The sequence below is a fragment of the Hesperophylax consimilis genome, chromosome 20, assembly GCF_061612785.1.
Source record: "Hesperophylax consimilis isolate HC1 chromosome 20, BYU_Hcon_1.0, whole genome shotgun sequence".
NCBI classification, from domain to species: Eukaryota; Metazoa; Arthropoda; class Insecta; order Trichoptera; family Limnephilidae; genus Hesperophylax; species Hesperophylax consimilis.
The window spans coordinates 662770-689091 of NC_142855.1; the positions used below are offsets into that span (position 1 = coordinate 662770).

At 35.8% G+C, this 26322-nt stretch overlaps 1 long non-coding RNA gene across 1 annotated transcript; it reads right to left on the reverse strand.

Annotated features, from left to right (window-relative positions):
• Positions 1–10623: 10623 nt before the first annotated feature.
• Positions 10624–16295, reverse strand: LOC149413869 (uncharacterized). Its single transcript, XR_016304105.1, has 3 exons — positions 16156–16295; positions 11828–11980; positions 10624–11703 (listed from the first exon to the last, which is right to left on the reverse strand). It is a non-coding gene; the product is annotated as an uncharacterized LOC149413869 (long non-coding RNA).
• Positions 16296–26322: the final 10027 nt, after the last annotated feature.

Genomic DNA, 26322 nt, shown 5'->3' on the forward strand with positions numbered 1-26322 from the left:
TTTCTGACAATAAAACTAGTTATCTTTATAATCTTTATACTAACTTTGGGCCGGGGAATCCGAATCCGAAAGAATTAGGTTGGGGCAAGCAATATAAACTGAAATACATGACTTAAAAATTTTAGATGCAAACAATATACAACGCCATTGTCGATGCGCATTTTGACAATAAAATCCATAGAAAAATAACCAAAGATATATAAAATTAAGTGTTGCTAGTAAGCAATAATATCAATAACGTAAAATAACATGTTTATAATTTCAGTAATATTTCTTATTCAAACAGTTAGATTTAGGTTTATTATCACGAAAGGTGAGTTTTTATGTCGGGGGAGACGAAAAAATATGCATTTTATATTTTAATTTTGCTTTTTTCTTAAAACGATTTTTATAATTTTTAAACAATTATCGAATCAACTAATAAATAGTGGAGGTATATAATTCCCACTTATTTTTATCCGAATTATTGTTGTAAAATTTTGAAAGAAAAAAGGCATTAGTGTGGATTTTTATTTTTAATTTAAAAATTGAGAATTTAATTTTAACTATTTTTATCACAAAGTAGTTTATTTCACTGTCGGGTATTCCATATTTTTGTCACGCCTGAATTGTCTGCACTTATAAATGACATCTACCGGAGAGACACCCTCCATTGAACCAAGCGACATAGCTAAAAGAACAGAAGAAATATTGCGCAAAGGAAATCCAACACCAAACGTGGAATCAAACAACGAGAGCTGTTCTTCGGAAACATCCATCCATCACGTTTCTGTGAGGTTACCAGCCTATTGGAGAACTAATATTGCGTTATGGTTCGCTCAGGCAGAGGCCCAGTTTACTAACTACCGCATCAAGGAAAATTTTACTAAATACAACATCATAGTCGCCGCCTTGGACGCTGAAACATTACAATGCGTTAGCGACATAGTGATAAACCCGCCAGTGAAGGACAAATATTGCCTACTCAAGACATCGCTGATAGACAGACTTCAAGACTCCGAAGAGAAGCGTTTAACACGATTATTGACGGAATTACAATCAGAAGACCGCAAACCAACAGGACTTCTACGACACATGCTCGAGTTAGCCGGACCAACACTAGCGGAGAGCGCTATTGTAAAAACACTATGGCTCCAACGTCTTCCGCAGCATGTAAAAGCTATACTTTCAGCACTTCCGGACAATAACCTAAACCAACTAGCACTAGCTGCCGATAAGATAGTTGATGTGTATGAGACAACCGAATGTGGCGCGGTTGACCACGACACCAAACCCGGAACTTCAAGATCCGAATGTAATGATACATCAATGCAAGACATTAAAGAGCAGGTCGCAGCTCTTACCCGAAAGATAAAGCTTTTGAAGATGTCGCAGGTCCATAATCGTGACCGCCCATCTACTTATAGCGAGCACAGAAGCCAGAGCCCACGTCGACAGAGTAATCATCAGAATCCTGCTAGTAGACCACGTTCCAGGTCCCGCGGTAGATCGCCCAACAGAGCACCGAATGGGTACTGCAGATTACATGCCAAGTTTGGTGAAAATGCCTACCGATGCCAACAACCGTGCACCTTCCGCTCGAAGAGGTCGGGAAACGACGGAGGAATTCCACAAGTAGAGACATGCGAAATTCCTACTCAGACTCGTCGTCTCTTCCTTTATGACCAAGAAACAAGCCAGAAGTTTTTAGTAGACACAGGCGCAGATATTTCTGTGATCCCGAAGACTTCGAAAATAGCGAAGAATTATATAACTTCCGACAAATGCCCCACAACTTTATACGGAGCAAATGGGAATTCCATCCGAACCTACAGCACAAGGACGATTGAACTAAAGTTCGGCCTACGGAGAACAATGAAATGGCGTTTCATAGTGGCTGACGTGAATAGAGCCATACTTGGCGCTGATTTTCTCCATCATTTTAACTTGTCAGTCAACCTAAAAAAGGGTACACTTACAGACCAGTCTACAGGATTACGGATTCGAGGCGTAACATCCAATGGACCCTCATCCGGTATCTCCAGTATTTCCTCATCACAAAAATACAGAGAGATTTTAAGTAAATATCCAAGCCTGACGCGACCGAATATGCAAGCTCTAAATAGCAAGAAACATACAGTGACGCACTGCATAGAGACCAAGGGTCCACCTGTAACCGAACGAGCTCGCAAACTCGCACCAAAACTGTTAGAAGCAGCCAAAAAAGAATTTAATTACCTTATGGAGCAAGGCATTTGCAGGCCGTCCAAGAGTAACTGGGCGAGCCCTTTGCACATGGTGAAGAAGCCTAATGGGGAATGGCGAGTGTGCGGTGATTATCGCCGTCTCAACGCCAAAACGGTTCCCGACAAATACCCCATTCCGCAGCTCCAGGACTTCTCCCATAAACTTGCAAAAGCAAAAATCTTCACAACAATAGCAATTTGGATTATGCAACGCTGCCCAAAGCTTCCAGCGTTTCATGCATGCCGTAACCAGAAATCTGGATTTTTGCTTTGTTTATCTTGATGATATCCTTATAGCCTCCAGCAATGAAGAGGAGCATAAAAAACATTGGGATATTCTATTTAAAAGATTAGCAGATAATGGATTGGTAATTAACATTAAAAAATGTCAATTTGGACTCCCGACTGTTAATTTTCTAGGTCATACCATTTCACCGGAAGGGATGACTCCAATTAAAGAGAAAGTGAAAACTATTATTGATTTTCCTCTCCCCAAAACAGCCAAAGGATTAAGACGTTTTTTGGGAATGCTCAATTATTATAGAAGATTTTTACCCAACACTATCAGCGCCCAAACAACACTTTTTGATTGCATTTCTGGATATAAAAAGAATGACAAACGTATCTTTACTTGGACCCCGGAATTAACGGAGGATTTTAACCAATGCAAGCGACATCTCGCTTCTGCCGCATTGTTAGCGCACCCAGACCCAAACGCTGAATTAGCAGTTATGGTGGACGCATCCGACCTGGCTATGGGAGCATCATTACAACAAAATAAAGGTACAGCTTGGCAACCTTTAGGATTTTTTTCAAGAAAATTTACCCCGGCACAACGTAAATACAGTACGTTTGACCGTGAATTAACCAGTGTCAACGAGGCAGTAAAGTATTTTAGGAGCAACTTAGAAGGTCGAAATTTTACTATTTACACGGACCACAAGCCCATCACTTTCGCTTTCGACAAGAAACGTGCCTCAAGTTCTCCGCGTCAAGAGAGACAACTAGATTATATATCTCAATTTACCACCAACATCAAACATATTTCCGGACACCAGAATACAGTTGCAGATACTCTTTCTCGCATTGAAGAGATAAATAGCCCTTCTGCAATTGACTATGAGAGAATGGGACAAGAGCAGAGTCACAACGACGAAATTACTAAGGCACTTGAGGACTCCTCCCTCTCCCTACGTCAAATGGTGATTCCTGGAACTAATTCTTCATTGTGGTGTGATATCTCTACCGGTCATGTAAGACCCTTCGTACCATCTAATATGAGAAAAGAGGTCATAGAAAATGTGCATAATGTTTGTCATCCAGGCATTAATGGGACTGTCAGCAGTATTAAATTGAGATTTGTTTGGCCCAACATGGCGAAGGATATAAAGTTCTTTGTCAAACATTGCATAAGTTGTCAAAATGCCAAAATCTCCAAACATACAGTCGCGCCAAGAGCCACGTATGTTCTGCCTGAAGACCGTTTCCGGAACGTCCACATCGATTTGGTTAGACCCCTGCCCGCTTGTAGTGATTATCAATATCTGCTCACCATGATTGACAGATTCACTCGCTGGCCTGAAGCAGTCCCCTTAAAGAATATGTCAGCAGACACAGTCGCCACTGCACTGACAACGCATTGGATTTCGAGGCATGGTGTCCCCGAAACTATTACGACAGATCAGGGACGTCAGTTTGAGTCATGTCTTTTCAAGAAACTCACGGAGAAATTCGGAATCAAGCATACGCGGACAACCGCCTACCACCCTCAAGCTAATGGCATGATAGAAAGGTGGCATAGAACCCTCAAGTCGGCACTTATGGCTAACGGCGACCCGAACTGGTTGGAGACTCTCCCTATTATACTACTTGGATTGAGGTCAACAGTTCGTGACGATTTAAAATGCTCGCCTGCTGAACTTACCTATGGTAGAACGCTGAGGTTACCATGTGATTTCTTCACCCCTACGCCTCGCGAAGAGCCAGATACTTACGTCGGTCGACTACAAAGAAGATTTGAACATATAAAATCTACTCCTGCCAGTAATCACGGTTCAGGAAAGTTTTTCATACATAAGGATTTACCTTCTTCTACTCACGTTTTTCTGAGAACTGATTCCGCACGAAAATCGCTTCAACTCCCTTACGATGGACCTTACAAAGTCGAAGAACGTAACGAAAAGACATACGTCATAATCATCAATGGAAAACCAAAGCGCGTCTCTATTGATCAATTGAAACCAGCCTTCGTTCCTTCCGAAGATAAGTTGACTATCGAAGAACCTGTCGCTGAACAGACCCCGGACAAAATTACTACTACAAGGTTCGGTAGAAGAGTGCATTTTCCAGACAGGTACCAGGCCCTTTAGAAAAAAGGCTGTCAGAGACATAGTTTTCCCATATAAAATTTTTTTCCGATATAAAATCACTATACACTCCCAAATTCGATTCACAGATATATATCTCATTAGTAAATCCGCATTATTGACATAAATTTTGGTAGTATTTTTTTAAAGATTACTGTAACTACAAATAACTAGAGACATCAACTTTTGATGGAAGTTGGAACTCTAAGTTTATTTAACTATGTTATTATTTTACATATTTGATAACCTTGTCTTAAGGAAGGGTTATTTTTAAATCTCCATGTTCATAGAACATGATTTCACTATATAATGAAAATAATTAGAGACTACAATTTTTAATAGAAATTGAACTCTAGGTTTGTTTAACCATCGTCATAATTGATATGTTCAATAATCCTGTCTTAAGGAAGGGTTGTTTTTAAAAAAATCTCATGTTCATAGAAGATGATGTCGACATGTATATTTATACATAACAAAATACCATGTAATATGTGTCGTTTCGTTTTTCCCACGTTTTTTTAAGTGTATGATGTATTTTTCCATACACTTACAAAAGTGTGATGTGTGTTTTCCATGTTTTTGTAGGTATGTGATGTATCATTCCACAATACCTGGGAAAACATGAAGTAGTTTTGCCATACGTTTTCAGAATGAAAATTCAAATATGTGTAGAAGGTACGATGCCCTGCCTTCTCCATTTCCTCATTATATTACCATGTTTTGATAGGTGTGTGATGACTGCTGCTTACCTTTCCCACACCTGTCAAAACGTGAAGCATATTGTTATCATGTATTTATAGGTAAATTTTGTACTGCTCTTTCCGTACTTATAAATGTATGACGTAGACCACCTGTTAAAGCATTAAAAAAATTTTCATCTATTTTTTCAAAATGTCAAAACATGAAAAATCTTTTCAACTGCTTTCTTTTTTTCAAAATGTAAACATGAAAAATCTTTTCAAATATGTATTATCATAAAATGATATACCATGTTATAACATGAAGTAACTTTCCAAGATTTTTCTTGAGATGTATCCTTTATTCCATGCTGATAAAGGCATGATGTATATAATATTAGAAATATGATCTAAAAATAATACAAGCTAGTGTATTCGTTTTCCATGCTAATAAAGGCATGATGTAGGTTTGTTAATTTTAGATGCACATAAATGCATGACCTAATTATAATACCAACTATTGCGTGTAGTATTCCATACTAGTTAATGTATGATGTATGTATATAATTTTATTTACACATAAATTTAGATCTATATAGGTTACAACTTCTCATTATGATATCCCACGACTCTACGGGACATATGTCTAAACACATTTCTGAATATAGTTCACCTTATTTTTATATACGTTAATATTCTTATATATTTATATACGTTTCTGATGTTCTATACATAAAAAATGAACTTTATTAATTTTAAGTACTCAAGTATATGATACCATTCTACTTATGCGGTGAATATCATACCTCGTATAGATATGATGTGGTTGCCCCCTTTCCTTATCTCTACGAAGTGTGATACCCATTATGTATTTACTTTCTTGACTTATAAGTTGTGTGAAGTTTTCACATATGAATTTTTTTATTTTTCTGGTTACATGTTTATAATGTTGACACTTGTCACTCATCTTTAAGGCCGAGTGTAGTTTTTTATTAATTTAAAATAATGATAATATTATTAAGCAAATCGATAATGATAGTGTTTTCAACAAGTAAAAATTTATTTATACATTTTTTAAATTAACATAGGCTTAGTAATTATCAAAATCAAATCGAAAATATGACCTTTTTCAGACCGTAATAAGTGCGTTTTAAAAAATACTATTAAAGGCTGAATATCGTCAAAAAATACCTGAAGGGGTTTTCTTTAAACGTACGAAAAAAAAAACTAAAAAATAAATAAAACAGGTTCATAGTTTAATTTTTTCATAAACACTAATTGTACTTGTTTTTAAAATGCAGATTATAAAACTTTGGATACGTTTATTTAACAAAACTAAACGATAAATTATTGGTATTATATTTTTCCATTTTTTAAAGTTAATTTAATATTTTTTATACTACAATTTAAGAAAGAACACTTAGATTTTAAAATTACTTTTAAAATAAGCCGTCCGGTGGCGCCTATTTGAAATTTTTAATACGGTAGAACATCGAACTAAAAGCTTATTTTAAATATCCCAACAGATGGAGCTATCATTGTGGGAGTCTTGGTTATTTTTTTATTTTTCAAACCGATTATATTATGAAGTTATTATTTATGAATATGTTATATGATAATTATAATTATATTATATGATAAATTATTATTATGGAAATATTATTATTATTAAATTACATGATATTATACCATATTTAAAAAAATTAAATATTAATAATATGATAATATTTTGTAATCCTACATGTATTTAAAATGACTGACTTTTGCATTTTTATAAATAAATTTTTTGATAGATCTAATACGCCTAAATTTTTTATAAGAGAGCTAGGTATAATGCCAGTAGCCGAAATTACAAATGGTAATATTTTTATAGTCTGAGAATGTCAAATTCTTTTGAACTCATTTCCTAAATCTGTGTATTTTATTATTTTTTCAAAAACAGATTTTTCGATATTACAGGAAATTGTTTTTTTTTATATCATAGTACTAAATAAGTACGAAAAGAAAAAGAGAAAAAAAATCTAACCTATTAGGTGTGTGAGTTTGTGTTTGCATGAGTTATGCCATTCTGTACACGAAAGTCTAAGCGAGCAAGCGTAATTACTAGTGTAATTACCGCGTGTTGGGGGAATTTTGAAGGAAAGGAAGGAGAGTGAGTTCTGGGAAGTAAATAGGTTTGATGGGTGGGTAGTAATCTGGGGTTCAGTGTGTTCGAGTGATATACATAAGAATCTAACTCTCCTACTGCGTTGCAAGGCCATTCGTTGGAAGAGGACTAATCGATCCGGCCCACCACGCAGTTATTAGGCAGGCGCATCCGCCGCCAAGCTCCCAACACACCTCACCCCATAAACTCGGGCACTCCTGCTAAGTCACCAAACATATCCAACAACTTGGGGTGACCTATGGCAGAAGTGTGGGTTATCCAATAAATGGTTCCCGGGGCGGCGGTACACATACCCTCCTCCCAAATTGTAATAAACGTCTACTTTCAAATGCAAAACATAATTTAAAACGTACCTAAATCTGGACTCTGGTGTGATATTCAAAATTTTTTTTTAAAATGAAAACAATATTGTAAATATTATAATCAGATGCCAATTATATTTCCTACAAATAAACATCTAATTTCGAGAAGTTGAATAAAGTGTTTTTAGCACGGCAAAATGGCAAAATTGCAATATTATTGTAACAATAGCAATATTATTATAGTAGACTAATAAAGCGGCCGCTACACTACTCGCTTCGACGAAGTCCTCGACGAAGTTAGCCGAAGTTCGAAGTGCGTGCCCACACACCCGTGCAACTTCGCGAGTAACTCAGTCCAACCAGTCAGTGATTGGTTTATTTATGCCGTGACGCTTCGAGTCCTTTGACTCGGGCGCATTTACTGACAACAATCGGAAGTCGGGCGAAGCGAAGCGAAGTTATATTATTGTAACAATAGCAATATTATTATAGTAGACTAATAAAGCGGCCGCTACACTACTCGCTTCGACGAAGTCCTCGACGAAGTTAGCCGAAGTTCGAAGTGCGTGCCCACACACTCGTGCAACTTCGCGAGTAACTCAGTCCAACCAGTCAGTGATTGGTTTATTTATGCCGTGACGCTTCGAGTCCTTTGACTCGGGCGCATTTACCGACAACAATCGGAAGTCGGGCGAAGCGAAGCGAAGTTGCCCGAAGCAAAGCGAAGTTCGTACCCACACTATCGTATTCGGTCAACTTCGATCAACTTCGCGAGTATTGTAGCTGTAGTAGTGTAATTTATAAACACATTGAAACGAAAGGAACGAAGCAACCGCAAGCAGCGTAATGCGTTGTTTGCGGTTGCTTCATTCCTTTCTCAAAGACAAATACATAGCACTATCTTTTTTTATGTCAATACAAATATGGGATGCTAGGAAGAGGAATATGGGAAAATACCTGGCTATACAGATTCGGTCACCTAATACGGCTTAAGCCGTTTCAGGCCACATTCCGATTCTTTTTTTTTAAATATATTACTTTGAAAAAGTTTATTTGTATTTATTTTTGTTCCATTTCCATAGTCCTCAATGAGTTTTATACCTGTTCTGAGGTCTACATACTACAAACTGAAACATTCGGTCGGAGCCGCAATGTTTTTTTTTATTTCTGTGGGCCTTAGAAAACAATAATGTTATTTATAACGGTTTTGTTGACCGAGGGAGAACGAACACAGGTTCTCTGTTTTTTGACCAGATGTAGGTATATTTTTTACAATGCCGGCCGGCGTAGTCCGGTGGTAAGGCTTTGGACTCCCATTCCGAAGGTCGCGGGTTCGAACCCTGTGTACGCAAATAAATTTTATTTGATTGATTTGTGTTATTTCACAATTGATTAATTAAAATAATAAATACTATATATGCGGCACGTTCCAGAGTGGAAGAAACTCCCAGTATCGCCTTGGTGTAAGACCACCATTCAGAATTGAAACGTTTCTCCAAATGGCTTTAGCCGTGTTTAGTGACTAGATCTAAATGGCCAGGTACTTCCCCACCTTCCTCTTCCCCATCTCCTTCCCTTACCCACTTACCTTCAGCCAAACAACATACCCCAATTGGGGATGCCATAGTCTCACTGGCTCCAGACCGGAGCAGTTGGGACTCTTGTGAGGTATTCACTATAAAAATACTATGTAAAACCAAATGCCAAAATGTTTTTAATAGAGATATACATAATTAAGAAATTGGCACATACATCATCATATATGTCATAATATGGAAAATCAGGACTAAAGATATAATGAAGAAATAATAATAATATAAAATGAAATGTCAGGCTTTCTGTAAAAATATTAAAATACATAAAATTAAATTAAATGTTACCTTGTATATATTCGTTTATATTCTAACGTAGTATAAACTAATTAAATAAATAATGCAAAAAAAAATAGTGCCATCTGGTAACTGAAATTCATAACTTTTATAACGAAGATTTACATTACCGCCATCTTACTGTTTTCAGGCAAACGTTTTTAAAATAAATTCTAGTTAGAAAAAATATTGTTTTGGAAATGAACAACAGAGTTCGTGTGTGTCGAAAATAGTTGATTTTGTCATGTCTACAATCGGTCTTAATAGATTTGAAGTAATTTAACTTAACCAACAGGTTACATTTTTTATATTAGCACGATGTGGTTTCCCCTTTCCGTAGCTTATGAGACTTATAAAAAATTATTAATTAATCAATAATTAAATTAACTAATAATTTAATTAACACTTATCTTTTTTAACAGTAAGTTCTTATTGCACTCAAACTGGGTTGCTTTAATCAGCATTGTTTGTCAAGCCCACTTGATTATTTTTTAGAAACAAGGGTAAAGTTTATTACTTTTGGTTTTTTTCTCGCTCTTACAATAAACTGGTTGATCCAGTATTCCAATTTGTTCGACTGTGTTAATTTAAAATAATCAAATGGGCATTGAACACTATAAATGTAATTTTTGTTTAATTTTAAGTTTTTTTACATATGTGCGTTTGTCGCATGAAATGCTGGGGAGGAGGTATGTAGGCACCGCGATTATTATTGTTTTTTAGTGAAGTGTCACCTTGAGTCTGGCAACACTTGCCTGCGCAGCGAGATGCGCACATGGCATAACTGAGCTCGCGAGTGGAAAAAACTTTGAAGGCATTCCGTCTCGAGCGCTCTTCCCACCAGCAAGCTATTTATTTAAATTACGCAAATTATTATCGCGGATAAAATCTTTGTATTATCTCACCTTAAATAAAATATCACTCTACCAATCAATCAGCGTTATGATTCACAAGCTAAGTCCCGTGACTGATTATTTAGAGAACTAGAATATCTCCGATGAAGGTAAGCGGAGGTGTTCTAGCAAATTCTTAAAACTCTAAAGGTTTTTCTCCAGAATGGATGCGCAAGTGAAGTCCTAAGTTTGACTTGTAAAAGTTAAATTACTTTATTGAGAAAATGATTTATTACAGTCAGACCATGAAAAAGGTTATTTTCCAGTGTGAGTCAGCATGTGTTTTGTCAAATTTCCCTTTTGCACACATGAATAGTTACAGTCAGAGCATGAAAAAGGTTTTTTTCCAGTGTGAGTCATCATGTGCCTTGTCAAACTAATCTTTACAGAACATGAATAACTACAGTCAGAGCATGAAAAAGGTTTTTCTATACTGTGAGTCATCATGTGTAAGTTCAAAGATCACTTTTGAGAAGATGAATAACTACAGTCAGAGCATGAAAAGAGTTTTTCTCCACTGTGAGTCATCATGTGTCTCGTCAAACTACTCTTTAAAGAAAATGAATAATTACAGTCAGAGCATGAAAAAGGTTTTTTTCCAGTGTGAGTCAGCATGTGTCTCGTCAAATTTCCCTTTTGCACACATGAATAGTTACAGTCAGAGCATGAAAAGGGTTTTTTTCCAGTGTGAGTCATCATGTGCCTTGTCAAACTAATCTTTACAGAAAATGAATAACTACAGTGAGAGCATGAAAAAGGTTTTTCTCCACTGTGAGTCATCATGTGTAACTTCAAAGATCGCTTTTGAGAACATGAATAATTACAGTTAGAGCACGAAAAAGGTTTTTCTCCACTGTGAGTCATCATGTGTAACTTCAAATATCGCTTTTGAGAAGAAGAATAACTACAGTCAGAGCACCAAAAAGGTTTTTCTCCACTGTGAGTCATCTTGTGTGCCGTCAAATTTTTTTTTTGAGAACATGAATAACTACAGTCAGAGCATGAAAAAGGTTTTTCTCCAGTGTGAGTCAACATGTGTCTTGTCAAAGAACCCTTTTGAGAACATGAATAACTGCAATGGGCACAAGAAAAGGGTTTTTCTCCAGTATGGGTGCGCAAGTGAAGTCCAAAGTTTGACTTTTTAAAGCAGGAGTAGTTACAATGGGAACAGGAGAATCGTTTTTTTAAGGGTCGCTTCTTCAGTCCTGTCAATAAATCAGAAAAAGATTAGGAATATAACGTTTTAAGTGTAAACAAAGTAAAATCATATAACATTTAACTAAATAAAAAGCACAAATTCTTCATTGTAACAGAGAAAATCGGGTTTACCTGTTGTGTGGGTAATTCTATCAAAGTGACCTAAGCATTCCTTTTTAATATCTGGCAGGTCAATTTCAATTTTGATACATGGAATCCCCCCACCATATTCTTCTTGTTGTTCTAGTTCTGCCTTGTTTGAAACATTTTCCACATTAATGTTACCTGTAAAAACAAAAAATCTATTTGTATGTGATATATTTATACATTAATTCTACGCCCGCGGGGCTTTTTACGGGGTTCTCAAATTTTAAAATGTGAATTAATTTTGAACATGAGAAAGAAATAATAAAAATAAAATTGCAAGAGACAAAAAATTTATGATCAGTCAGATTTACAAAGAAGGTCTATAATATAACCCACGAAATTAATTAAGCTAACATTAAACATTTATTTATTTATTGAAATACAAACGTCCCGACATGTGCCATAAACATAAATATAAAAATATAGTTAAAAGTATAAGAAAGTAAAGTACCTACTTAAAGCTACAAGGTACAAAATATACAGCATATAAAGTTTAAGGATAAAATATAAAGTTAAGTATAAAGTGTAAAGAATAAGTAAAATCTACGGTATAAAGTGTAAAGTTTAAAATAAAGTTAAGTTAATTATAAAGAATAAATTATAAAAAAAACAAATACCAAAGGTAAAACATGTCAGTATCACCCATGTATTAGTTTCCCATGTGTGAAACCGCTGTACCGGAAATTGGACAATGTAGTTGCGCTTATACATACTGTGTCGAGTATTGTGTTGTGATGTCATTAGCGAAAAGTAATACCTCGACATCGTCAAAGCAATTTGTCATATCGTTGATGAAAATGAGGAATAAAACCGGACCAATGTAAGTTTATATCCCTATCTAGAATAATGCGATGTCAAAGCGCATGAGACTTTTCATGCGCTTTGACATCGCATTATTCTAGACAGGGATATAGACTTACATTGGTGTAAGATAAGAATTAAAATTTTCTCCACTGCTCATCTTACCAGGGAATTCCTGCGTCGAGATGAGCAGCTTTACAATTATATTCAATCAAATAAGTTAAGTACATAACAAATACATAGATGGTTTACATAGAATATTTCTTATTTTGATTGTTCTATTGTAGATGGCCAATTATCAGCCGAGATATTTGATAATGTCTACACTTTCCAAAGGTTGACAATTACACTCCTGCGTAAAACCATGTTATTTTCAGGAACGGTCCAAAGATGGCTGATTTACAGAGGAAATGCTAAAAGTAATATATTTTGTTTTGGTCATGTTTAACGTTAACAGGTGTTAATCAAGCTAAATTTCGACTGCACTCAATCCCGCCTTACACTTAGCGTTTTATCCCACGCATCACCAGCAAATACCAAAACAGTGTCATCTGCAAACACAACTGAAGTACCCGAAAACGGCGGCTTTCAAATAATAGTAATATATATCCTTATTTAAGAAAGTTTGCACACTACAACTATAAATGCATATTATGATGAATATTGTACATTGATTTGTAACTTTTTTCTAAGGTTATAAAATTAACAGAAAAATACAAAAATAATATGATGAAGGTAAAAAGTAAATAAAAGTACAGTTAGTTGAGGTTTCTCAAATACCGCGACACTAGGCTAGCCTGTGTTGAGGATACCCATACTTGTATTAGGATGTATACGCTCCATAGAGTGGTGACTTCAATCGTAAAGGCACCGGTAAATGCCCTATTCTTATTTATATATATGTATATATATATATATATTTTTTTTTTATTAACAAAATTTATGATACATATACACATTTATGTACATACATAGTAATATAGAATGAAGTACAATAATAATTTTTTTTATCCAAGTTTATACATTATCTCTTATTTTTTTGTGAATCACATTGTTTTATAATGTCTGTAAGAGTGTTGTAGAGTCATGTCGCAAAGTATTTAAAGTTTCGTTGACCAAACGTAGTATGCGCTATCGGTGTTTGTAGTAAGTTTTTGTTGTTGCTTCGAGTACATCGTGTATTTGAACTTTTTTGGTAGTAATTATTTATGTTTGTGTACAGATAAATTAGGATGAAACTATGAACAGAAAAATTTTTGAATAGAAGATTACGTACTCTCAAGAAAGAAATAAGGCGAAATAGATAGGATGAAACTAAGAAGAATAAGACAGAAAGTACGCGAGCAAATTTTAACCGAGGAACGAGTAACAGAAATTCCTTCACTATCTTTCGATGGAAGGAAAGACAAGACGGCTAAAACTGTTTTAAAAAGATCGAAGGGGCTGAGAGTGATTGTACAAGAGGAACATATTTCGATTATAAAATAACCAGGTACTATTTATGTTGGGTGAGGGGTTCCAACATCGGGCAGTGCAAGAAATATTGAAAGAGCTATCCACAGCTTTTTAACGAAAGAAAAGATATCACTAGAGGGTTTAATGGCTGTTGGCTGTGATGGAACAAACACAAATACAGGGAAAGTTTGAGGCGTAATTTGTCTTTTGGAAAACAGACTATCTCGACCAATGCAATGGATAATTTGTCTCTTACGCGCCAATGAGTTACCATTGAGGCATTTGTTTACCTAATTGTATGGCCCTACTGCAGGACCTAAATCATTTGCAGGTCAAATTGGTAAAGCATTAGAGACATGCGAGACACTGCCGTTGGCAAACTTTGAGAAGATAGAAGGTGAACTACCTCCACAAATATCCACAGATCTCAGTACAGACCAGAAATATTTAAAAGAAATGACTACTGCTGTCATAGGTGGATCCTGCTCTCCTGATTTATTACAGAGAAGCCCAGGTAAACTACCCCATGCCCGCTGGTTGACAAGAGCAAATCGCATACTGAATTTGTATATTTCTACAGAAAATCCTGCAAAGATGGTTCAAATCATTTATGGAAGTTTATTAACGGCACTAGATATTTGTCCAACGAGTTGTTAGCAATAGTGGACCCTGTTATAATTCGAAATAGTCACTTTGCTCGTCCAGAAAACTTGTTTTTGAGTATGATAACAGATTCACGTAAGCACGTTAGAGAACTCGCCTCAAGACGCATTTTAAAGGCTCGTCAAGTTAATAAAAATTCTGTTTCACGCATGTTTGAGGTGCCAAAAGTGGACTTAAAAGCATGTTCTTACATAGACATGATTGACTGGCAACAAAATATATACGAACCCCGAATAATGATGAATATTTCCGATGAGCAGTTACAAGATCTTATTGAAAATGGAGAAGATACAGTGTTGGAGTTTATGAGACTGCCTTGCCACACCCAGGCTGTGGAAAGATCTGTAAAAGTTGTGACAGAAGCAGCTCTAAGTGTATTCGACAAGATAAGACGAAAGGGATACATAAAATCAAAATAAGCATCTCGAAAACACATGCCAAAGTTTGAGCTGAAAAGGGATTTTGCTATAAAAAATGATCTTATTCATACCAACATAACTTTCTGAACCTGTGTTTACTTTTGAAATAAATGATTTTATTTATTATAATCTACTTTTATTTTATCATTTTATTAATTAAAATCTACTTTTATTTTATCATTTAATGCATAATATATTATATTTATTTATTATTTTGTTTATGGCGTGTTTAATACAAAACGTCTATAAATACTTAAAAAATAAAATTTTAAATCTATGGCGGGAACTCAAGCTGGCGAGCTCGAACTTCCAAATTGAGAATTGTTATTTACAATTACATAAAGCAACTTTTACCTGGTATTCCAATTCGAATTTCGAAAAAAAAAATCATAAAAAGTGTTCCACCCTAATGCTTATGTCCGTTTCAGCTTTTTTATAAGCAGCTAGCCAGGTGTCAGCTTCAAACAGTAAGACGGTGTCATCGGCAAAACATAATTTACATCACATAATTTTTATAAAAACAATCTACATGTATCGTGGGCAATGTCGTCTTCTACAGGAGCACACTTCTAATTCTGTGATAATAAAAATTAATTTAAGAAATATGAAGGACCCCAGATGTCAACTTAAAGAGTGATCCTTCAAGAAGGATAAAACTTTTACTCTTGAGCACCTTCAGTACGGCGTTTTGTTGTTTGCAGCCATTGGAATAATGCATTATTACATCAATATTGTGTTTTCAGTGCATTGTAATTAATTGAACTTTATTATATCCCGAATAAGGTAAGGTTGCAACATGTGATTTGTGAGTATAAGTTAAAAGATTGCCGTAGTACTTATATAGGTACAGCAAGAGAGGACGTTATGATCAAGTATATTATGTCCTGTCTGTGCAATATTTCAAAAACGGACAAGGATTCCGAACATCAGTATTTAACAACCTACATTTCAAAATTAATGTGCAACGCAACTTACTGGCTGTCCGAGCACTCTCCGCATTCTGCAAATATTCCTTCTTTACATCTGGGAGGTCGAAATCCATATCCGTATAAGGCATTTCACCTCCATTGTCTTCCGGGGGCACTGGTTCCGTCTTGATGGATACATTCTCTGGATTAAGTTGATCCATGGCTCTGTTGTGCACAAAACATATGTATGAAACTTCCCTAAACTGAACGTTGTTTTAACGTCCAATTTGTATGAGATATGAATATTATCTTTAGATTTTAATATTTTCCCAAGCAATGGAATCTACTGTAAAAATATTTTCAAATTAGGATATACTAGTGACATTGAAGATAAGACGATTGAAATCGGTTGAGAGAATCGTCGTCAATCGTCGGAATACAATAATCTAACGCTATCTTCCACTATATTTCTATATAAAACGGTATAACCGTATTTTGCATAATGAATCTGCTACTAACAAAATGTAATGGATTTTTTTAGAATTAGTGACAATTTCAATCATTGCCTTCGTAATACAATTCTTCAAAAAGTAGACGTCAAAATTGACAGTTCAAACGTTACTCAACCAAAAGGTCATATGGCGTAATAAGTTAAGCTAGATCGCCAACATTTTGAACCGCCGACAGAATTATTATTATACCGAGAACGGTGTATTAATAATTCAGTCGGTGGTTTTGCCTACTCACCATCCGGATTTATAAAGTCCGATTGTGTCGTGGGCCTGACATTGCGCGTATACACAACCTGTTTTACTGTGGGAAAGGAGGCCTTTTGAGGCATCAGCACGGGTAAGCCACCCAGTGAGGCCAACATTACTAAATTGTACTAAGAAATGTAAAATATTGTACCAAAATAAAAAGGAACAAACCAAATGCAAACGGCGATTCGCGTGTTCAGGTTCACATGTATACGCGCGAAGACATAATATCGCAGTTGTGGATTTGTAGAAAATATCAGCGTTAGAACTTATCAATAACTAACACACGCGATGATACATTTAACTGCGTTAGGAAAACAGCGTAAGTAATATTATTTAGAATTAGAGTTCAAAAACAGGATGCAACGACAAAAGCATGCGTCAGCGATAATTTTTAGGTTATAATGATAATACCATAAATATACCACTCTCTAGATCGATATCTTCCGGCTTTTTGTATCCAACAGAATTATACAGTACTTAACCACAGATATACAAGCAGTACCTACCGTGCGGAAAAGAGCAGTAGACAAGATAGAAAAAACTCAAGGTCATCTAAAAGTAACATGCAACCATAGACAATATAATTGCTCTCGGCCTACTCCATTCATTCACTAGCCCAAAAAAACTATTATAAAAATAAAAATGTCCTTGAAGCAGAAAAATGTCGAAATGTATTCCAAGGGCAAGGTTCATCTGACTAAGAAAATAAACTTTTACAGTGCATTTCCTTAAGATGAAACTTGTTAATCTGAGAAGTAGAAACCCAAAATGACAAGAAATTTGCAAAAACACTGAAGAAAATTTCCAAAACATCGACAGTACGACGAAAAATTCCGACATTTTTCAGCCTCATGAACTCATGGTTACATATGTTTAAAAATCTTTAATTTCACCAAAACAATAAGATAATACAGGATAACACTAATCAATAACATGAATAATTTTATCGATATAATAAATAACATTTATACGTTGTGGAGGAAGACATAATGTCAAGTATGAAGCATTGTTCAAAAAACCGAACGAATAACCTAAAACTGTTAATTCACTTTAAACTTGAACTTACGTAGGTAGGTTGAATATAATATGTTTGTAACTCGCTAACACTATACTGGCTTATATTGTATTTTTATCACGAACAACTTTAACACGCAATATTTTCGACGGAAATGATAGTATTTCGGCAGAAAATGACAACCCGCGTGTATAAATAAACCACTGTCATTTTGTTTGAATGATTTCAAACTGTCAAACGTCAAAATTCCGTCATCTCTTTCTGTTACACGAGTCATTATGGTAGAGAGCGAGAGATCAAACCAATCCTTCTGTTCTCACCAATGAGATCTGAGCTTTTAGCCATATTATTCGTTTTCTATAAGAATTTTGAGGTGGGCGTGGCGGTTTCAAATGAGTTTCGAGGCCAAAGCTTAGTTAAATGCCCCTGGATAATACATAGACAAAATTAAAGTCATAGACTATAAACTATCATTTATATTTTCATTCGAGATTTATTTTATTTTGTAGCGCTTATGCATACAATATGCAAGGTTTGGTAACACGCGGTTATTTTGACGATGCTACTTTGCCCACGTGTTTAACATGTTCTATTGTTAAACTGTTTCCGAACTAACTCTCTGGGAGAGCGACCCTCTCTCTAAATATGGTGGATGACAAATGAGCTATTCATCGAAACCTACAAAGAGTTTACAAGGTTTTTAGCTCAACACTGACCAAGAATATATAAGGAAAGTTTGACTGATTACATGATGATTTTATTAAATACAAGCTCTTGAGAAAACGTACTTTCGCACGCAAAATTCCCAATTGTTCCCTTGTGACATAATTATTATTTTTTCTTTTGCATAAACAAAACCTGTACTAAAAACAAGGTAAAATAATCTTTCAGTTTGTTTATTAGAAATAAACATTTTCATTTTTAAATATACGGATTTTTGAATCTAAAATGTATTTTGTGTATACAAAAACATCTCAATGAAAGTTCACATTTTTAAAACACATTCCTGATTATAAAAAATTCTCAATGAAACTCCCACTTCACTTTTTATCTTGTTGATACATTTTTTTTAACGTTTAAAAAATGTCATTTATTTTTAATATAAAAACATTTGATGACATTGCTTTATATTTTTAACATCGTTTTAATTATATTTAATAAAGAAACAAAAAAAAAAAATATAAAAAAAAAGAACCAAAAAAATACACAAAAAATTTACGTCCTCAAGGGAACTTTAAGAATAACCTTTTGAATTTGCATTTGAATCTTTGTTAAAGGCTTCAGGCAAGTATATGTGGCCAAACCTCAACTGATAATACCTTATTCAAGGGATGATTGTACTAGAACACAGCAAACTTTTTTCAGTTCTTTTCTATTTATAAGATCCCTAACATTTTTTAAGAAATAGATGAGTCTTTTCAGTTTTGTCGATAGGTTTGCAAAATGTATATTTAATTTATGTATTGGCAACTCTGCCAACAACTCTTCCTAATTGAACATGTCATAGTGAGAGTACATCCAGACGGTCGGGAGAAGTTGATACTTGTGCGATACCTACTTATATATTCAGTAAAATAAAAGGAACTGCCGGTTCCTACTTTGTGATTATTATATTTAATTGTATATTGTTTTTGGATCTGTCAATGTTCAGCGCAGGGGCATTTCTCTCAGCTTTGGCCTTGAAACTCATTTGAAACCGCCACGCCAACCTCAAAATTCTTATAGAAAACGAATAATATGGCTAAAAGCTCAGATTTCATTAGTGAGAGCAGAAGGATTGGTTTGATCTCTCGCTTTCTACCATAATGACTCGTGTAACAGAAAGAGATGACGGAATTATGCCGTTTGACAGTTTTCAAATCATTCAAACAAAATGACAGTGGTTTATTTATACACGCGGGTTGTCATTTGCTGCCGAAATACTAGCATTTCCGTCGAAAATATTGCGTGTTAAAGTTGTTCGTGATAAAAATACAATATAAGCCAGTATAGTGTTAGCGAGTTACCAACATATATTCAACCTACCTACGTAAGTTCAAGTTAAGTGAATTGACAGGCAGAAAAATGTCGGAATTCATCGTCGTACTGTCGGACAATCATGTTTTGGAAATTTTCTTCAGTGTTTTTGCAAATTTCTTGTCATTTTGGGTTTCTTCTTCTCAGATTAACAAGTTTCATCTTAAGGAAATGCACTGTAAAAGTTTATTTTCTTAGTCAGATGAACCTTGCCCTCGGAAAACATTTCGACATTTTTCTGCTTCAAGGACATTTTCATTTTTATAATAGTTTTTTTGGGCTAGTGAATGAATAGAGTAGGCTGAGAGCAATTATGTTGTTTATGGTCGCATCTTTTTTAAATGGCCTTGAGTTTCCTCTACCTTGTCTACTGCTCTGCTCCGCACGGTAGGTACTGCTTGTATATCTGTGGTTAAGTACTGTATAATTCCGTTACATACAAAAAGCCCGAAGATATCGATCTAGAGAGTGGTATATTTATGGTTCAGCGCGTCCTTGGCATCATTTTCACGCCGTAATGATAATTCTTTTTCAGACATTCTAAGATACTACCGTATAAACTATACTGTGAATGTGTTAAATTTATATCATTCGGAGTTAATTCAACAGCTTTGTAACAAAGATTTTTAAATTCAAGTGCTTCCATTTTCTGGTTACGTTTCTTCAACACATTGGAATTTGCGGGGCGCTCCTTGTCCGTAAGTTCTTGTAATACCCATTCTTCTTACTTTGTGTTGTTTATTGTAAGAATATATTGCTTAACACTTTGATACTGATTGATAGCATTCGCTAGGTAACATATGTCAAAGTATACACCAAAAAGTTACACTTTCAGGCCGCAAGTTTCACGCTTACTTAGCCTTTACAAACAAGTACACACGGAGAAGGGTTCTAAGAAGAAAAGGAGGGTAAGTGTATCTTAAAAATATAATTTCTGTTGCAAAGAAAACATTGCGGTTTTTCCTGTGACGTATGTTCGTGTGCTTTCATTGGTAAAAGAGACCGTTGTTTTCAAGAATTGGCAATTTCATTTCTCCGCTTTTTGTGTCAGCAAAGACGATCCCTGTTTTGCGGCCCTTTTTGAATTTGAAGGTGTCAACAGTCTTTGTCATGTTATAAAAGGTCGTCTTTCCTTAAAAACGCTCTCTTACTCAAAAAATTAAAGGTTTCACCCTTCCGAATTAACCACGGGAACTAGCCTGTACCCTGAGTATTTATTAAAAAGTGCTTAGTCATACCTGTGATAGTGGATGTTTATTGTCAAATAAAAGTGATTCAGTTTACTCTTAAGAACGGAGTTTTTATTCTATGGACCCTAATTTACAACAGAAATTTCTTTCATTACTCCGAATCAATGACCCCGCAGCACCGAGTAAGTATTCTGGCGAACCACGACTCCACATCCGAAATTTCCACAGTGGCAAGGATGGCAGGACTATCAATTAAGTTGTTAATGACTCTGTGTAACACAACCAGTTCTGAAATAATAATTTTTAAAGGTTTATGTGTTGCGTGTCGTATCTTGTGATTGTCCTGTTTATATTTAAATTCAGTCAAGTCTCAACTCTTTCACTTTCTCATTTTATAATCTCGATATGTAGAGCCTTTTACATTATCTTTTTCTAAAAATGAGAAATGAAAATGAAATGTCCCAGATGTGTTTCCTTTTCTGATTTTTCTTTTTCAGATTTTCGTTTAGAAATCACTAATATTGTCTTCAATATTTAAATATTACAATTTGAGGTTTTACTCAATAAAGTTATTCCGAAAAATAAAAATTATCTTTTTCTGTCTATGCCACATTTTATGTTAAATATTTTTGTCTATGGCACGTCATAGTGGCATATTATCACGACTTTCGCGTCTATAATATCTTGTGTCTGTGGTCACGTCAAATATTGTTTGTTTATAAATAGCTTGTTGTGATCCAGATACGATTCAATTCTACACTATCATTCATTCAACATTCATTATCAACCAACTCTCGCTTCTTTTTCTAAGTTTTAAGGTCTACCCTCTTCTTTGTGACATATTAAAACATATCAAGAAAAAACACAAGTGTTTTACTCAGAAGCGAACCTCTCAATCTATCTCAACGGCAAGCCGATCCTTGGCGTGAAACGGAGGAAGCCCAACAAGCCGATCAGCCTTACAACCTGACTGGAGGCTTCTGGAGTCACGAACGAGGACGCTGCTCATGGTCCTTCGAGCCGGATTGTACTATCAATCATCACCCAGGCCACCACAGGATTGCACCAGCAATCATCACCCAGGCCACCACAGATTGCACCATTGGAGGAGACCCACCCTTTCCCGATGGCTGTGTGAGGAAACTGATTGTTTAACCTCCTTAGCCGCACACGTCAGGACTCTAATTTTTTTGTAAAAAGAAGCAAAATTTATTTTAAAACGATTCTAGACCCTCCAATGTCCTTGCATGCATGATTGTTAGTAACATAAAAATATACAAGCCGCGTATCGAGGGCAGTTTACCCCATTATCACGGGGCAGTCCCGGCAAGAATGAGCGTGGCAAGCGGCCTGGCCACAACGATCCCAAGCACCCGCGTCCCTTAGCCAGTTTTCCGAGAGTACCCTCGAAGAAATGTAAATGGGGGAGCGGGGGGAGATACTCCCAAAGACCCTAGGGAATGAAGTGAGCCTCAGGTCACCGGAGGCAGGACGGAAGGGGACCGGGCTCGCGCAAACATTCCCCAGGCCCGCTCATGATGCCGGGGGAGGCACCCGTGGTTCGTGGGATAGCCGCACCGGATCAATGTCACCTTACTGGATGCAGGAACAGGGTCTATCCGCCCCCATGGTGGGGAAATGAACAACACAGTACGATAGAGTTCAGTTCGACAACCTATTCATAAACCATTTTGTTAGTAACAAATAAAAAGGCAAATAACAAACGTAGAAAATAAGTTGTGATCAACAACAAATCGACCGTTCATAATAGAAAAAAAAAGAAGGGAAAAAAAAGATTAACAAAGTATTAAAGAGCTTAAACATAAAAAGAAACAGTATTATCATTATGAACGCGTTCCTAATAAATAAATAAGGCCCAAATTCAAAAGTAAAAGGAAGAATGAGCATAAAAAAAAAACAGTGTAAAGAACGGGCAAAAACGGCGTAAAAAGCCAATATACACAATAAATGAATAAGAAAAAATAAAACAAACAAATAAGATAATAAATGCATTGCGATCATGCCATAAAACATAGAAAGTAAAACCAATGAGTATTTAAAAAAAAAAAAAAAAAACAAAGCAATCGCGCATAAACAATATTAAAGTTGTTATAGAGGAGTAACCGTGGAGTGACAGGAACAATACGCTTGGCACCTGAAACAAAGATGATTTTAATCTAAATCAGCAACTCTAAGCACAGGCCATCTCTCTACCCAGGACTTTTCAAACTTTTTTAAGCATTCAAAATTCTCTCTGTTCAACACGAGATCGGCATTCCATGCCGGTCTTGTAATCCCATCTTGGCATCCTTCATCAACTCGCAGTGCCACAGAATGTGCTCGGCTGTCTGGTTAGTGTCACCACATGAACAGTTCGGATGAGGAGACAAGGCGAGACTATGTAGCCGCCCCCTGAGCTCCCCATGACCGGACACCAATTGCGTCATATAGTGATCCAGTTTTATGTGCGCCCCTTCTATTCTGCTTTTAACTGAAGGGAAGAAAGAGAAAGTCAATCTACCCTTCGTCGACCTATCCCATCGCTCTTGCCATACACTCAGCGTTCTATCTCGCATGGCTTTCAATAAGCCAGGAAGGGACACCGCTCCACCGGGTGTCAGTTCGACTCCCAGGTGGACAGCGGCCTTACCTCTTATCAATGCCTTTTTTGTCAAAACTTCCCTAATTTAAATTTCTTTAATTCAATCGGCAGTGTACCAGCCAGAACCGGTAATGCATCATTAGCCACAGTCCTATATGCGCCCGAAAGCGCCAACAGGGGAGTCCGTTGGCCCCGCTTGAGGGCCAAGTGGATCAATGCATTATCCAGCCGGTGCTCCCACACAGAAGCGGCATACGTTCATATAAGATTGACGCAGCGCATCCCCAAAGCTATCCCAATTCGCTCTAGTGGTTCTGAAGTTCCAAGATGATTGTGGAGCTTCTGTCTTTGTAATTCCCACAGAAAAAGTTATCAATCTATGATCAGAAACTATCGCACACTCATGAACCGTCCACTTTGATATTTTTGACGCAACAGATCCAGAGCAGAGAGTGAGATCAATGTTGCTTTCGCCACCGGTTCCTGAAAATGTTGAAAACGTACCTGGTTCATTGAGGGTGAACAGACCTTGCGCTGAGATAAGATCTTCGACGGCATAGGATCTTTCCGTTCGATTTCCGTTAAAGTCGAACCAGAGAGGCGAGCGCGCATTGAAGTCACCTCCAATAATTATGTTTCGGCCTTTTAATTTATGCAAGGCACGCGTGAGGCTCAAAATCATCAGTTAACTTGTTTTGCTCCATCAAAAATTAAAAAAAAAACTTGTATAAAAATAACTTTAACCAGTAAACCACAGTGAATAAGTAACTAAACAACATTGCCTCTTGGCACTATTCTAACAATCTTTGAATCTTCATCCATTAAAGTGGAAATAAGTGTGAAAGTGAAATACGTTACGTCAAACGTGTTATTGTTTGTTTGTTCGAAATCTAACATTGAATTAAACTATTTTTGTCCCACGAAAATAATTAAACAACATAAACCTAAACATTAAATAATTATAAACATTTTAAAGTGCAATATATCGTGAACGAGAAAAAAAAATTAAATAAAAATCCTACCCAGTACACTGGACTTAAGAAACGGGTAATTCTACGAAAAGTGAGTCATTATAAAATAAAGTTTCTGGGATTATAATAATCACAAATACTCATTCACTCCTGCTCAAAAATAATACTAATAAAAAATATTAATAATGGAATGCAAATCCTGCAACACTGAGATATTCGATAACGAAAATCTATTATGTAAGACGTGCAATAAGAACTTTCACTTTACATGTTGATATATATCCGAGAGCAATTTTCGTAAATTGAACAAACAAAATAAAAATGCTTTTACCTGCACTATTTGCAAGGAAGTTAAAAAAAAATCTTCACTAAAAACAGAAACCCTGTCATCTGTGAATGTGATGACATCTGTGAACGATACTGAACAACAGTATGATATATTGAAATCGATAACAAACCAACTAAACGAAAACTTTCAAACTTTCCAAGAGATGTCTCTCAATATCTACTCACTACTAGAAAATTTTCAACGTGAAATCATAACTAGGATTTCAAACATAGACAAAAATATTAATGAAATTAAATCAATGGAGAATTCCATAAATTACGTAAAACCAACATCAACCAGCAATACTCAACCGCCTTCATCTGCAGACCAAGGTACAGTTCCCGAGGGAGTGAAAACAATATTGAGAGGTCCGCCTTTGGAGGAAGAAAAAGAAACAAAAATTATGATATTTGGTGACGAACAGGGTAAACGTCTGAGGAGAAAAATTGAAAAAAAATTATCCGGATGCTACGATTGATAATTTTATGTCAAATGTGCTTCATGAAAGCAAAAACTTAACGAAAACGGATACCGTTATTCTGTGCCCAGGTAAACAAGATAAATCGCCGACAAATCTGTTAAGTAATCTCCACTATATAATACAAAATCTTAAACACACAAACATCGTTATACACCCAGTCACAGAAAACAGATACCTTAATGTGTCCAAGCTGAATTATGAAATTAAAAAAATAGTTCTAATGTTTAAACATGCTAGTTTCACTGACCAAATAGCATACCATGAAATAAGAAATCGCCCTGAAAGTACATTAAACAGCAAATACACGCAGACTCCAAAAAACTGGGATCCGGAAGCAGAGAACGGAAACAACATAATCAGGTAGACGAGAAGAAAACAAAAATAAAGAAACACATTAGAATTTAAAAAAATGGACCAATATAAACCTCCCTGTACTTCAAAAGGTCAAACTTCTCTGTCATTCGTGTGCCTTAATGTAAGAAGTTTAAAAGGTAAAATTGAAGATATAGAATGTCTACTTAAATCCACAAATTCCAGTTTCAATATTATTCTGATGAGTGAGACATGGCTGAAAGAAGGGGAAGTAAAGTACGTAAATCTAGAAGGTTACCGGCATGAAGCATCCTGCCGCCCACAAGGAGCTGGAGGTGGAGTGTCAATATTAGATACCATGGACTTTAATGTTATCAACAACGTGTACGACTCCGACAACAACTTCCTGTGGATACATATAAACAAACTTAATTTAAACATAGGTGTAGTGTATAAAAAGCCTAGTTCTAATTTTCAAGAATTTTTGGATAAACTTAGCCCCCAACTTGAAGCACACAAAAGATGTATTATTTTTGGAGATTTTAATATAAATCTACT